Genomic DNA, 15,533 nt, shown 5'->3' with positions numbered 1-15,533 from the left:
GCTGGAGTGAAGATTGCTGGAAAACGTATCAACAACCTTAGATATGCGGATGATACCACTTTAATGGCAGAAAGTGAAGCGGAACTCAAAAGACATCTGATGCGCGTACAAGAAGAGAGTGAAAAGTTTGGGCTTTAAGTGAACATTAAAAAGACAAAGATCATGGCGTCTGGCCCTATCAAGTCCTAGAGCATCAAGGGACAAGAAGTGGAAGCTGTGACAGATTTTCTCTTCTTGGGCTCCAAGATTACCTCGGAAGGAGACTGCAGCCATGAAATTAGGAGACGCCTGCTTCTGGGAAAGTAAGCAATGGTTAGCCTTGACCGCCTAGTAAAGAGCAGAGACATTAGTCTGCCAACCAAGATCCGTATAACTCGTGCTATGGTCTTTCCAGTTGTGATGTATGAATGCGAGAGTTGGACTGTGAAAAAGGCTGACCACCGAAGAATTGACGCGTTTGAATTGTGGTGCTGGCGAAGACTCTTGAGAGTTCCTTAGACTGCCAGAAGATCAAATCAGTCAATATTGTCGCCCATAAACCCTAGTAAAGAGCAGAAACATTAGTCTGCCAACCAAGATATGTATGTATGTATGTATGTATGTATGTATGTATGTATGTATGTATGTATGTATGTATGTATGTATGTATGTATGTATGTATGTATGTATGTATGTATGTATGTATGTATGTATGTATGTATGTATGTATGTATGTATGTATGTATGTATGTATGTATGTATGTATGTACGTACGTACGTACGTACGTACGTACGTACGTACGTACGTACGTATGTATGTATGTATGTATGTATGTATGTATGTATGTATGTATGTATGCATGTATGTATGTAGTTCCAAAGCAAAAGAAATGCAAGAAAGCAAACGGGTTATCTGAAGAGGCTTTCCAGTTGTGATGTATGGATGCGAGAGTTGGACTGTGAAAAAGGCTGACCGCCGAAGAGTTGACGCGTTTGAATTGCGGTGCTGGCGAAGACTCTTGAGAGTTCCTTGGACTGCCAGAAGATCAAATCAGTCGATATTGTGAACCATAAACCCTGACTGCTCATTGGAGGGTCAAATTCTAAAGTTAAAGCTCAGCTACTTTGGTCATCTGATGAGAAGAGAGGAGTCGCTGGAGAAAGATTTGATGCTGTGAAAGGTTGAGGGTCACCGGAGAAGGGGTAGACAGCGAACGCGATGGTTACTGCAGATGAAGTTATGTGATGTTGGAAGATAGTGAGAGACCGGAAAGCGTGGCGTGACATGGTCCATAGGGTCGCGAACAGTCGGACACGACTTAACGATAGAACTGAACTGAACTGAACTATGTCATACTGCGTAGGACCTGCTTTCGTATTGCCCTCATCAAAACGCTGCAGCAGCTGTAGGTTTCGAGTGGCCTGTAGTCCGGTTCAGCAGCCAAGCGTCTGAACTAAGACACCACTGCGGGTACATAGCCTTAATCTTAGGCCTGTTGCCTCAAGCATGACCACGCCACACAAAATCTCACCCGCGTGCGGTGGCAATAAGTAACAAGTTGCTCTAAATTCTCGGTCGCATCTAATTCCCAAACGTCCCCAAGTGATTCTCATGACCATCATAATCAGCCTGACTATTGTGATGTTCTAAGCGATGACGTAGCGAATAGCGCATGAGCGAAGCGGAAGAATACGAGGAAGATAGAACAAAGCAGGGCGTTCGAAAGAAAAGCCGTGTTTCTGCTCGTTCTCCGTTACAATTGCGAATTGTTTATTTTTTATTGTTTTTGTTTATTTTACAATTTTATACCTTTTTTCATTGTTTTCAATTACTATCGCTTCAAAGTTTCTAATTATTTTAGCAACACTGACTCCTAATTATTAGGTTATCTAATACAGTAAAATCGACATTATCATTTATATTATCACCTACAGTGAATTCTCGCCAATCCCCCACTGTGGGTATGTGCCATTATAACGAGGGAGAGGAATAGCAATGGCGCAGTAGACCAACGTCGGGCCTGACCCAGATCTCCCCGACCCGCCGCTCCTGCTTCGAAGCCGCCGGCAGTCACACGACCGTCTCGCTCGGCGCCACGACTTCTATCTCGACCGAGAACGGCGTCCTTCCCCCTCGGTGGATTCGGCCTTGGACCAACTTCCGGGTGTATCCGCCACTTCCGCCGTCGCGCTTCGCCGCGTCTCGATGTCCTCTGTGTACCCAGTGCCAGTGGTACCGCTTCCGGAGTTCCGTAGCTTTTCTGACGACGCCGAAGTGTGGGTTGAACTTGTCGACGATGTTTCCCGGCGTTTCACCTGGTCTCCCGCCATTACGCTCGCAGTCACAGAAGACCGGTGGAAGTCGTGGTGCCGCCTCGTCTGGCACAAGTACGAAGGCCGTCGCTACACCACCTGGTCGGCCTGGACCTCTGCCCTTTTTCCGCGTTTACACCCCTGGCCCGAGCTCACGATGTCAAACTCACGACGATGAGATCGCGGCGCCAGACTCCAGATGAAAACGTCGCCCTTTACATTTATGATAAGGTCCGTCTTCTTCAGGCCTCCAATACCGAGTGGTCCGCGTCCGCAGCCAAACAGTACATCGTCGACGGGCTTCGCGATGACACCCACGCATCAATTATGAACACACTTGACACTGACAGCCCCCACCATGTTTTTCCACAGGCGGCCGCCTTGCACGACACCGCCAGTCGTTGTGGGGTTCATGCTGCCGCCGGAACATCAGCCGCACCTCAGCTTGCTGCCCGTCCATGTATGGTTCTATCCACCCAAAACGGTGATGCGCAACTCCGCACATATCGTACCGCCCTTAGCGCACCCGTGGGCAAGCATCCTGAAGGTGAGGCTAACGGCATTCAACACCAACAGGAAGCGGTGCAGCACTCGAAGGAAGCCTCTGTTTCCAGAGGGCGGAGAAAACAGGCATCTGCGCATGTCTCGAGGGCACAGCAGGCAGGCCCGATTCACCAATGTAGTCCCGAAGGTGAGTAGATTCAACAGGTATCCTGGTCTCCTGAAGCGCGAGAATGTCGAAGTCCAGGGTTCCCTGCAAAATCATATCTCGTAAGTCAGCCAGGCGAGCGCGTAGGGAATTCACATTCCACTGGAGGAAGCGTGGCCTCTATGCGGTTCCTCTACGACTCACCATTATGAAGGGGAGGAAGGTTCTCTGCGGCGAGAGCTGCTCATACAGCTTACGTGCCCCTAGCTGGGGGGCAGCTGGAGAGGAGAGTCTGGAGCGCCAGTCGGATGGCAGCGGTCACGCCGGGTTGAACTGCTTCCACCATGGCAGGAGATTTGGCAGGAGCTTATTCTGCAGAACGATGTGGTTTGGTGCTTCGAGCCTTGAGGAGCCTTGCATAGTTACCTCCTCCCGCCAGGTGAGCTGTGGGTCCACGGGGGCGTTGGCTCTGTTGCTGTGAGCTCAGCTTGATAAGGATCATCCGCCTTGGCTATGGATTGGTGTTCCTCCTGAGAGCGGTGGTCAGTTTGCTCTGCTGCTTCCACCTGAGGCAAGACGGATCCGAGGCCTTGTGGCGTCCACTGCAGTGAATGTACCTGGGGGCAGGTGCTGTACTGCCCTTCCGGAGATGTGCTCCACTGCAGGCGGTGCAGCATGGCGGACGGGTGCAGGCAGACCTGGAATGGTTGTAGCCGCCGTAACGGGGGCACTGCAAGGGGCGGGCCATGAGGATGCGGACTCGAGACCGCATCCACAGATGATGACGTGATCACCGCATCTCAGGCTGACAATCTCCACGTCAGCCTCGATGGTGTTAGCCATGACGCTGTCACTCACCTCCCGGTTGATGCCCTACACCATGCCAACGTCGTTGTTCTGTGGGGAGGCCGCTAACGCAAGGACCGAGGTGTCGAGTATTGCGGAGAGGGCCAGGAGCTGTTCACGGGAAGCCTCCGTGGACACGTCTGTGGCGAACATGCTCCGCTTGGTGTTTCCTCTGTCGACGCGCCTGCAGCGATGATGCTCCGCTTGGTGTTTACCCGAACCTCCAGGTTAGCCGTAGAGGTAGGCATTGTAGTTCTCCTTGACGATCTCACTGATGTCTCGTTGCAACGGACGGAAGAGGACGGTGGTCAGTCTGAGCAGAATGTGGCTACACTGGCGCCTGGCCCTGCGCTGCACGTGGATCTAACCACCACCATCCTGCCTTCCTTGATAGAAAGAAACCTGATTCGAAGATGGAAGTGGCATACTTACCGTTGACGAGGGGCCTTCAACTTGGGGAGTTGTTAATGATCTGTGGTGGACGCCAGACTGTCCACTGTTTCGGCCTGATGGTCCACAAAGTGTCATCGGTCTCCTCAGCAGCGATGAGGTTCGCTGAGTCACCTTCTGCCGAAGGAAAGGAGGCACCGAGTGAGGATTCCGTAGATTAAGCAGCTCAGTCCTCAGTTCAGACGCCGTAGAAGCTGCAATGCTGTGCGAATCTGAAGGGCAAATAGTTGGAGGAAGGGGATTAGTGCATTTGGAATAACTCACCACACCCTGTGATGTCTCGGTGGTCCCGAAGCACTTCTTCCGCAACGATGCGTTTGGTTGAGCTGTTGTCGCTTTTTAGAGACCCGCTGATCAAGAGGCTGGTTTTTAAGAAACTGCTGTCTCATGTTCCGCCTCATGCTTGGCGAGAATACAGGAGTAGGAGGCTGCACCTGGCTTGACGACCTGGCGGGAGAGAGAGAAGGTGAGGGCACAAGCAGCAGAGGCAGACTCACCTTCTCAAGGACGACGCTGGGTTGCTCCGCGTTTTCTGGAGAGCGCGTGTCGGGGCAAGCCAGCAGTCGCAGTGTCCAGAGGTATTCATCTAGCTGGTCGGCCACTCGGTGCCTCATGCGGCGTCTCAGAGGGCTAGGTTCAGGCCGACGCTAGAAGAGCGAAGTCGGGATGGTTCCGGTGGGGGGCTGGCAGATTTGCGTGCCTCCGCAGCGATGGTGTCATGAGATTCATCGCTCTCTTCAATGGATCAGGGCTAGGTTGTAAGGTGGTCCAGGAGCTGGCAAGCTGTTGTGTGGCACCAGCAACAAAGCGCACGAGAAACAAAGGCATTGAGCGTCGCGCTTTTTACCAATGGTTACACGAAAGGCTCCGAGGCAGCGGGAGGTGCCTCGCAAATGATGTCAGGGCTAATGGCGGTCAGGATGTAGGGCAGACCAAGAGCACGTGGGACAGTATAAGGTATAACCTACGAAATGCGCAAAAAAAATTCTCCCCGCCCCCCCCCCCAGTCCAAGGCCGGGGATGAAAAACGCGCGACGCAGAGTATCTCAAATGGCGAGTGGTGCCTCGCAAAAGTTGTCAAGGCCAATGGCGGTCAGGAGGCCGGGTGTAGGTGGTCGCGGTTCGTGACATCAGCTCGTGGGAAATATGGTGTACTTCCTGCGAACCGGACGAAACCCACCTTTCCGCGGCTGAGGCCAGGTTCAGAGGACGCAGCGTAGCTGACTTCAAAAGATAAGTTGTTCCACGTGCAGCTCCACATCGACGGGTTGCCACGCAAGGCTGTCTGGGTCCGTTGCTGGTCGCTGCAGAAGGGCTGCTTGATGCAGCAGCGCCGTAAGCGCTTCATCCTATCACCGCGAAGGGCGCTCAGGGGGTCCACGGCGCCGGTACTCCATCGACGAATAAAGAAGCGTGACGCGTACAACGCAGCACGCGAGAGAACACCACCACTCACGAAGAGATTGGCGGCGGCAGAGGGAAGGGGCCTGCGCGAGCGGCCGCGCGCGTTCTCAGAGCGAGCGCGATGCACGTCCAAGCGCATCGAAGGCTGAGGGAGAACTGACGCTCAGGGTTGACGCTGTGCGGATTTCAAAAAGAGACAGTAATAAAGCTATGTAGCCGAAAGCAGCCAAATCATTTAAACTTGGCGCCAATTTAGTAGCCAAACAGAACCATTTTTTATGAATTCAGTTTTTTAATGACGTCAAATATTAAAGTTACAAAATGTTTCGCTCTTTTGATTTGTCCTCACACCCCAGCTATTGAAAATAGATAACAAAGCATATAACTATTAAGCACGTAGCTTAACTAGAATAGATTGTTTTCTTGCCAGCGTAGTTTTGGCACACTGTAAGAACTCAGTACAAACGTTAAACGTCGATGCTGTTTTCCCTTTAAATTGTAAATCAAACTTGATTCGCAGAACCGCAGTAATTGAAGCTTAATTTTGTTAAAGCTGCCTGTTTTTGTCAAGTTGACACAAGAAAATACGTGCTCTTCATCAGCATTAAAAATTGGAAGCGACAGCATTTCCACTGTTCCTTGTACCAGGAGTGCTAAACGGCGTTCGACACAAGTGTCCTTGTCAGGTGCCGCTGTAAACCAGAAAGTCAAACGTGATGAGCAGTAGACTTCAGTAATAACTGTTTCCAGCTGTCATATTTCCGAATCCAGCTCGATTATGCATTGATGGCTCTTCGCGCTTTATATGCAATCAGGAGTGATGGCATACAGCCTTCCAACTGCAGAGGAGGCATTAGGAATCCGCTGCTGGAGCTGCATCGCCATTTGCCTCATGAACTAGAAGCAGCCTGCTCCCACATCAACTTGCTCATAAACTGGGACAAGTAAATCTTCTGCAGCTTCTACACGGACATTGCCTCGGCATGCATAGAGAATCTGGAGACCACGCCTCCGCGCAGCATCCCGAAGATGACACCTGCATACGACCAGCACGACAGCAAACATTCCAAATAAGTAATCTTTTACGTTACTATTTTATCTGCAATTACAAAAAGCGGATATTTATTGTGCCAAGATAGAACTTCAAATTAGCTAGAAAGTAGCGAAGGAGCCAAAGTGAAATTTACGCTGTCAGATTGGGTCGTAAAGTAGCCAATTAGGCGCAAGTAGCCACCAACGGTTATGGGGCTAGGACAGGTGGGTCACCGCCGCTTGCGGCGGGGGCTTGTCTGTCACCGAATTTTTATCGGTTGCAGGCCGTCATTGCACCCGCCACCGCTTTGGTGGTGGACGCCGGCTGTTGTTGAGGCGCGCGTCTTTCTCTCCCTCTTCCTTTTCTTTCTTCTTTATTTTCGCTTTGTCTGCCCGAGGCAGCAGAGGTAGCTCAGCTACAGAGCCAGTAGCAGGCCTGTGCATTTTCCTTTCGTTCTTCCTACAGCCGCAACAACAACATAGCCACCAGCGGAGACCCTCCTGACGCTACAGAGAGGCAGGCGTGGTACCGGAGCACGAGCAAACACGTCCGCACTCTCCAAAGGTTCCCGAAACACAATAGTAAATGAGTTGACTGTGGCGATAGCGGCCTTCGACCACACTAGCGGTTTGGATGAGCAATCGTCTCCGCCATAAGCCATCTCGCTGAGGTGGTGGTGGGGCATGTAACTTTACATATCGAATAAATATTAGCGTGCTACACGAGTTCTGCGACATCGATGTAGATGACATCCTGCAGCCGCCTCTGTGTCTTGTGCAAGCCCTTAGCTCGTGCTTCCCTTCGGCCTCGATGTGCGTGGTGATTCATGCTCCTTGGAAGAGATATGATGTTGATCCTCTTTCGGATATCGCGTGGGATAGTTTGAGGGAAGTCTTGTAGGGGTCCGCCCCTTATACCTAGTCTCTGAAGTATTGTAATACCGGTGGGTGTGCTATGATGGGTGTGCTAGACAGGCGCCCTATTTGGGCAGTCCGTTGCGCTTCTTCGAGCTCCTCGCAGGTATTTTGGACCCAGAGCTTAGTAGCTCTTTGTTGGTAGGCGAGCGAACAAGGCCCACGGCTGCTTTGTAAGCCATTGCATTGATTGCGCCGACTCTGCTCTTTGTTTCCTAGAAGTTTTAAGTATGGGAGGAAGTACGTAATCCTCCTTAGGATCAAGGCGTCTTTGAATTTAAAGTGGTCGTTTTCTTTCGTGATTGATTTTATATTAGTATTTTTTACAATATTGTAGCTTTTTACTGCCCCGACCATTTTTTTGCTGATTTCTAGCCCATTGTTTGCAGCCGACGCGCCAGAATCTTCATCCCTTCGACTTCTGTTACTTTCATGTCAAAGGCGCATTTAATATGGCTTTATGAAAGCCCATAAACTCCGATTTTTGAACGGAAAATTCTAGGCCTGCTCTCGTAGCCTGTTCACCGACGACGTCGGTAGTTCGTTGTAGAGGGGCTCCAATTTTACCAACATCGTCCGCCTATAAGCTGTGCTGTAATTATTGTATTTTGACGACTCTGTTCGGGATCTTGATTAATGTCAGATTAAAGAGGAACGGAGAGAGTACAGCCTTCTGAGGGGTTCCCCTGTTTCTCAGCATTTTGGAGTCGGATTTCAGGGTGCCCATAAGAAGTTCCACCATGAGCTCACTGAGAAAGGCCCTGATGTAGCCTTAAGCCTTTCGTCCAGGGTTAATTCTGTTGAGGTGTTCTAGTGTAGTAAATGGGAGACATTGTCAAATGCTCTGGTTAGGTCGATAGCCAGGGTGGCCGGCGTATTTATCTTGTTAGATCTGTTAATGTCATGTGACAGTTGAAGCATGAGATCCTGTGTAGGAAGTCCTCTTCTGAAACCCGCCACCATGGTGTGTGGTAGAAGAGAGTATTCTTCGGCATATTCTTGCAGTCTATTAGCACAACATGCTCCATTAGCTTACCTAAGCAGGAGCCAAGCGAGATTGGCCTTAAGTTATTGCCGTATATATTCTTGTTGGGTATAGGAATGAAAATAATACTCGCGTGCTTCCAGGAGTGGTGTATTCTACCACTCTCTCAGTGATTATTTTAGTATACGTGAGCGCTGTGACCGACTTCAGATCTATATTCGCAGAATTTTTTCATTTTAACTAGTCCAGGCACAGCTTTTGTCTTGAGACAGTGCGGCCCAGGTTTTTGCGTCCGTGAAAGGCTCGCCAAGAGTTGGGTTGTCACGTTCCTTGTAGTTCTGGTACAAGTTTGCATTTTAAGGGAGTTTACATATCTATCTTCTAGCGACCATATCAATTGTTCCCCGCTTCCGGGATATAAGTGAATGATCTGGTCTATAGCGCTTCTGTTGACTACTTTGGACTGAGCTGGGTCAAGGAGGTGTCGGAGAAAGTTCCACGTTTTTTTTGTTTCCAAGCTATGTGTTAAGTTCGTCGCACACCTGATAGCATTTTTGGCGTGTAAGACTAATGCCGTGACCGTCAAAGTCCTTCTCAAGCCGTACAATGCGCAACTTTAGCTTACGATTAGTTATCTGCTTTTTCCGAAAACTAAGATACGTTTCTTAATTGGCCGACGCTGATCAGTCATAATGATTCACAGCTATAGTTTCACCGAACCGACAATAGCATTAGCCATTCAAAGCTTTCGCCTTATAATCCTTTGAGAGTATTGCATAGATTTCATTGCAGAAATGCGAAAGCATGAGCGTTGTTGTTATGCCTGCACATAACTTGCCCCTTGCTGAACACAACCAGCGTTCCATTGACCCCATCAAAATTCACCGGCTTTTATATTTGGTTTGCAGGAAAAGAAAGGCACCATGTTGTTGTGGCTGTAGGCAGAAGGAAAAGAAAATTTGGAGGACGCTTAAGCTTCGCCTTCAAGAGTGGATTGCGATAGCGTTATTGCACCTCGTTCTCACCGCCCACTCATTCGCTCGGTATGCTCTTGAGTGATCTAAAGAAAGGAAAGACGCTTGATTCTACAACCCGTGAGGGTGCACGGCGAAACGTCAGGGGCGAGTGACGCGCCACGTGTCGGGGCAGCGCCGCACATTACGAGGAGGGGTTCTTCTGTGTTTGCCACAAGATGGCTCTGCATGTGCACTGTGCGCAGAGCGCAGAAGAAATGTAGCGGAAAAGTACTTCGCTACTCGTGTAACTGCGACTTCTGTAAGTAACATGCTCATAATTACCGATATACACCGCAGTATAACGTTCTACGGCACGTTTCTAAGGCAACACCGCATTCACTTGAAGCGCTTTTGTACCGCTTTCAAGCATCGAACTCGTGGCAGTGGGATTCCACTTCCGGCTTCCGTGGGGGACGGACACGTGGTGGCAAGCTCTAAGCGTGCCTCGGTATCGATCATGTCTGGCCGAGGATGCGGCGAACGACGCCCACCACTCGGCTATCGCATGGTTCTACCTACGTTTCCTTCGGGAGAAGCAATGAAGACAACGGTTTTCCTTCACTGTGATATTTCCGGCCGGCCTTATCGCATACAGGATTTTCGTGAGCCGTTGAAAAAGGCCGGTGTGCTACCATATGTGGCTGGCATTGGACCCTTCCAAATGTCTCATATCTGGATGCTGAAGATGAAGACTGAGGAAGCGAAGGAACGCCTGCTGAAAGAAGGAGCGCTGGAAGTGAAGAGACGCTACTGTGCGGTCATTGACCCGAACAAGCGTGAGTTAGTTTTCAAGGTGCACTGGGTGCCTTTCTAGGTTTCGAGTGAAACGGTGCAGAGGGCGTTCGAAGACTTTGGAGATGTGAAAGAAGTCACTTATGAGGAGTGGAACAGCCCGGGTTTGAAGAGGCCGAATCGACAACTCTGCTAGTAAAAATAGTGCTCAAAGAGGGGCTTTCGATCGATGATTTGCCCCACATGTACAAGTTTTACGGAGGGCATGTGTTAGTGGTGGTGCCTGGACGGCCACCAATATGCTTAAGGTGTAAGAAGACAGGCCACATTCGGCGTGATTGCCGCACTCCGAGATGTAGTTCATGTCATATCTTCGGGCACGACCAGGAGGGATGCGTCCGCACGTAAGCCCGTGTGGTCACGGGTATTGTGCCCCCTCAAGACGACGGGAGCGAGTTGATCATGGGCCAGGAGGAACTGGAGAACGCTGGAGCCCTGCCGCCTACAGAATCCGGAGAGGAACCTGATGTCCAACAGCCGGAACACACCACCGGCGGAGGGAAGACGCAAGTTAGCGAACCCGCTGCAGAAACGACTGGAAAGGGGGAGGAAGCTGCTATGTCGTGAGATTAGCCAACAGCGAAAGGCACTTCGGAAGGTGGTGGTGGTGAAAACATTTATTATTATAATACATATAGGTATGTACACTAGGTGGGATGCCTAGACAGGCACTCCATTGGCGTTTGCCGCAGCCCGGGTGCGCTGCGTTAAGACCTTTTGGGCCTCTAGGGTGCAGCAGCCGGACAGGGTCGCCTCCCAGTTCTCTCGGGTGGGGTTGGGGATAGGGGGCAAAGATGGGGTTTTCTGGCAGGCCCACACCATGTGGTAGATGTCAGACACCTCCCCACAGTGCGAGCACAGCCCGTCGAATTGCGGATCAAAATGTTTTAGAATAGCCGGGCACAACATTGTATTGGTGAGCAGGCGCAGGAGCACCCGCTCGTTAGCCTTCCCCAGCCCTCTGCACGGGGTGGGAAGAGTTTGGTGCGTAGATCTGTAATATTCACATATTTCTTTAAATTTGTACACTGGGCTGAAATCAAAATCCCGGTCCGCGTCGGGTCCCGTGGGAAATGCCCGGAGAGAAAGCGCGCGGGCGGCGGCGTCGGCTGCCTCATTCCCTTGGAGACCTTGGTGACCTGGAGCCCAAACGAGAGATCGGTACGCGGGATCCGAATCTCGACTGCAATTTTTGTATATGCGGTAAGCTAGAGGAGCAGTCCACCCTTGCTGGACGTTCCGACAAGCCCCTCGCGAGTCGGTTATGATGTATTTGGAGGAGGAGTCAGAGGCTGCGAGGGCGATGGCAACCTCTTCTGCGTGTGTTGGTGACTCGGCCTTGAACGTAAGGCCATCTACTGTTTTGCCCTTGTGGATGACCGCGGCTGTGTACCAACCCCTAGGGTTGGGGCCGGAGACATCCACATAGAAAACTCCTGGCTTGCTTCCATAATGGCGGTCCAAGGCTTCCGCCCGCGCCAGGCGCCGACCATTATGGTCCTCTTTGGACATGTTGGCGGGGAGAGGCCGCACATGGAGGGCGCGTCTCCATTTTTCGGGAATGCGACATCTCTCCTCTGTGAGTTGGGTGTGTTGGATGTGAAGTCGGGCAAGAAGACGGCGACCCGACTCTGTCTTTGTTAGACGCGTGTACTGATTGGTGAGGTGGGCCTCCCGAAGCTCCTTGAAAGTATTCACCACACCCAGCGCCATGGGACGGCTGGTAGAGGTGGAGACCGGGAGGTCCAGTGCTCGTTTCATGATTTTACGGAGGATAACTTCGAGAGTATCTTCCTCCTGTTTCCGCAGGTGGAGGTAGGGAGTCGAATACAAGATTCGACTGGTCACGAATGCATTCGCCAGCCGCAAGGCGTCCTTGCATCGTAACCCACCGCGCTTGTTGGAAACCCGGCGGACCATGCGGCCCACCTGGTCCGCCACCTGCCGGAGCTTGGCGAGTATTGTGTCGCATCGTCTCTGGTTGTGTATAAAGAGCCCAAGAACTCTGATTTCTTTAGATTCTTGAATGGGACCGCTTTGCAAGGTGAGATTGATTTGAGTCGAGCATGAGCGCGAGGGGCGCAGATGCACGAATTCAGATTTCTGCGGTGAGCATTGGAGACCACAGCCGCGGGCATAGCGGTCCACTATGCTAGCAGCCGTTTGCAGGCTTGTCTCCATGTCCCCCAGACGCCCTTGCGTGGTCCAGAGGGTGATGTCGTCGGCGTACAGCGCGTGCTGCACACCTTCGACCGCACCCAACAGAGCAGGCAAGCGCATCATTGCAACGTTGAATAGCAGAGGGGACAGCACTGCGCCTTGCGGAGTGCCCCTCGTGCCGAGCAAAAAAGGTCCGTGTTCTTGATCCTGTATTCGGATATAAGACAGTCTGTCTGTGAGAAATTGTTTGATGTAGTTGAAAGTGTTCGTGCCGCAGTGCGTTTGACTCAAGTGCGTAAGTATGACCTCGTGTGTTACATTGTCGAATGCCCCTTTGAGATCCAGAGCGAGGACGATTTTGTCGTTTCTTGTGCATGTGATGGGGTTCAGTATTTCGCGGTCGAGTTGAAGCAGGACATCCTGTGCGGATCTGTGTGGGCGAAATCCGAACATGGTGTCCGCGAAAGTGTTGTGTTGTTCAAGGTACTCAGACAGCCGATCCCGCACCATCGTCTCCATCAATTTGCCCACACACGAGGTGAGAGAGATGGGTCGGAGGTTGTCCGTGTCGACTGGTTTCCCAGCTTTGGGAATAAAGGTGACGACAGCCGTCTTCCATTCAATGGGAAGGGGGGTTTCCCCTGTCCAGATTGCATTGATATAGTCAAGAAGGCACTGGTGCGCCGTGTCAGGGAGGTTCGCCAGAAGTTTAACGGTGACCTTGTCCCTGCCTGGCGCAGTGCCCTTCTTCATTTTGGCCAGACTGGCCCGCAGATCGTGGAGCCGGAATGGGTTATCCAACTCCGAGGTTTCCCTGCCTGCATAGGAATAGGCCGATCCGCGGGGGTCCTGAATTGTGCACAGGTAGCGATCGCGTAGCGCCACTGCCAGCTGCATTGTGTTTCCTTGGAATGAGTGCATGGCTTTGTGTAGGTGTTTTTGCGTTTCCGTGCGTGTCTGTGTTGGATTGATGAGGGCTCGGAAGAGCCGCCACGTGTTGCGGCTCGACATTTGCCTCGCCGCCGTGTTGCAACGGTCCACCCAGTTAGAATCAGCGAGTTGGGCCGCGTACTCTGCTGCCTGCCTGGTGAGATCCGCAATGCGAGCTTTCAGCTTCTTGTTGTGTTTCTGACGCTTCCAGCGGCGCGTGAGGCCACAGCGTGCTTCCCAGAGATGCAGGAGGTGGTTGTCCACGTCCGTAACTACCTCTGTGAGCTGTATTTGTTTCTCATGGGAGTGAAGGTGCGCCATGACTGACTGGGACCAGGTCGTGTAGCCCTGCTCTGTGATGTTCGTGTTAGTTTCTGTTGGGAAATTTTGGCGAAAGGTAGTCCAATCGGGGATGCGGGCTTTCGTTGTGGGGCGCTTCAGGGGGCGTGTGTAAACTGTTGTGTTGAGGATACAGTGGTCGCTACCGAGGGTCTCCTCGGTGTTGATCCAGTCTGCGTGTCTTATGTTGCGAGTGAAGGTGAGGTCCGGGCATGTGTCTCGGGTCACCGAGTTGCCTACGCGGGTGGGAAATGCTGGGTCGGTGTGGAGGGTGAGGCCCAATGTGGACGCCAGTTCTGCCAGCATGCGTCCACGCACTTCCTCCATACGATAGCCCCATAGCTGGCTAGGGGCGTTGAAGTCACCCACAATCAGCAGGGGATCACGACCCGCCTCTTTAAGCGCACGGCTAAAGAGGCCCGCGAAGGTCACTCGCTTTATTTTCGGGGAGCAGTATACGTTAAGCACGTGCAGGGCAGGATCCGATCGCCTAAGAGGGAGGATCCTCACCATCATGTATGAATAGGGTATGTTGAGATCGAGGTCAATTTCGGTGGCTGTGTTTGATTTGTGCACGAGGAGACACGACAAAGGGTCATGCTGGAACGTCGCGTAATTAGTCAACTTGGCTGCCGCTCCAGGCTCTTGGAGGGCGACCACGGCGGGCAAAGCCTCGAATGTCTCGAGGTAGAGGCGCAGGTTCGCGCGTTTCTGCCGAGCCTTAAAGCCTCTACAGTTCTACTGCGTTACGGTTATGGAACTGTAGAGGCTTTAAGGCTCGGCAGAAACGCGCGAACCTGCGTCTCTACCTCTTCGGAAGGAAGCGTTGCCGAGTCCCCGATTGATATGACAACCGCCTCCATGAAGAGACCACGAGACTACGAAAAGGTACCAGCTACAGAACGGAAACTGCGTCGACTAGAAAAGCAGTGGATGATGGAAGGCGCTACGAAAGGCAAGTTAGCCTTATCGCAAACCGCGTTGCGTTCCTCGTCGCTTACTCGCGACGCTAAGTGAGCCTTTGTTAGCCTTATCGCAAACCGCGTTGCGTTCCTCGTCGCTTACTCGCGACGCTAAGTGAGCCTTTAGTCATTGTTTGTTAGCTGGGTTTAGAGTATGGCTTGTTGGAAAAAAAAAACGCTAAAAGTGTGCACTCTAAACGTCCTAGGGCTCGTCTCGAGACGGAAGCAAGTGCAGTTGAACCATTTGTTGAGCGAACTAGATTTAGACATCGTAGCCATACAAGAAACAAAGGTTGAGGACGAGCAGCAAACAGATAATATGGTGTTTGGTTTTCGGTCACGCTTCAATGTTTGCGTAAGCCATGCAGTCGGTTTGTCAGCAGGTTGCTGTCTTTTCCTGAGGAAAAGTGTAGGCATAGCAATGGAGCAAGTAATAACTTTTGCAAGGGGGCGTTTCGTCGTGTGTGACATAAAGTACGAAACCTGTGCGGTGAGGGTGGCGATCCTGTATGCACCAACGACATAAAAAAAAGGGCGCGACTATTTTGAGCAGTTGGTTCCTTTCCTTGAATGCAGTCGTGCGCTTATATTTTTAGGAGATTTCAACTGTGTTGTAGACTCTAAGGATCGTTCGAATAGAAATGTTGGAAAAGACTAAAGTGCCGAATTCCTGAAGTGTGTCCTCAATGAGTGCAGCTTAGAGGACGTATCAGTCCTGGTGAATGGTGAAAAACGTGTGCATTTAACACATTTTCAAGGTA

The 15,533-nt window shown here is 51.4% G+C and overlaps 1 protein-coding gene and 1 pseudogene across 1 annotated transcript in view; both read left to right on the top strand.

Annotated features, from left to right (window-relative positions):
• LOC146174520 (uncharacterized) overlaps positions 1-15,533 on the top strand; it is a 186,048-nt gene that overhangs the window by 104,511 nt on the left and 66,004 nt on the right. The window lies entirely within an intron of this gene.
• Positions 10,128-10,948, top strand: LOC146174522 (uncharacterized; annotated as a pseudogene).

Source organism: Amblyomma maculatum, chromosome 11 (genome assembly GCF_055883805.1).
Source record: "Amblyomma maculatum isolate TAMU_Amacu chromosome 11, ASM5588380v1, whole genome shotgun sequence".
NCBI classification, from domain to species: Eukaryota; Metazoa; Arthropoda; class Arachnida; order Ixodida; family Ixodidae; genus Amblyomma; species Amblyomma maculatum.
Note: the sequence above shows the minus strand (reverse complement) of the source record. Positions and strands in the feature narration are given on the sequence as shown.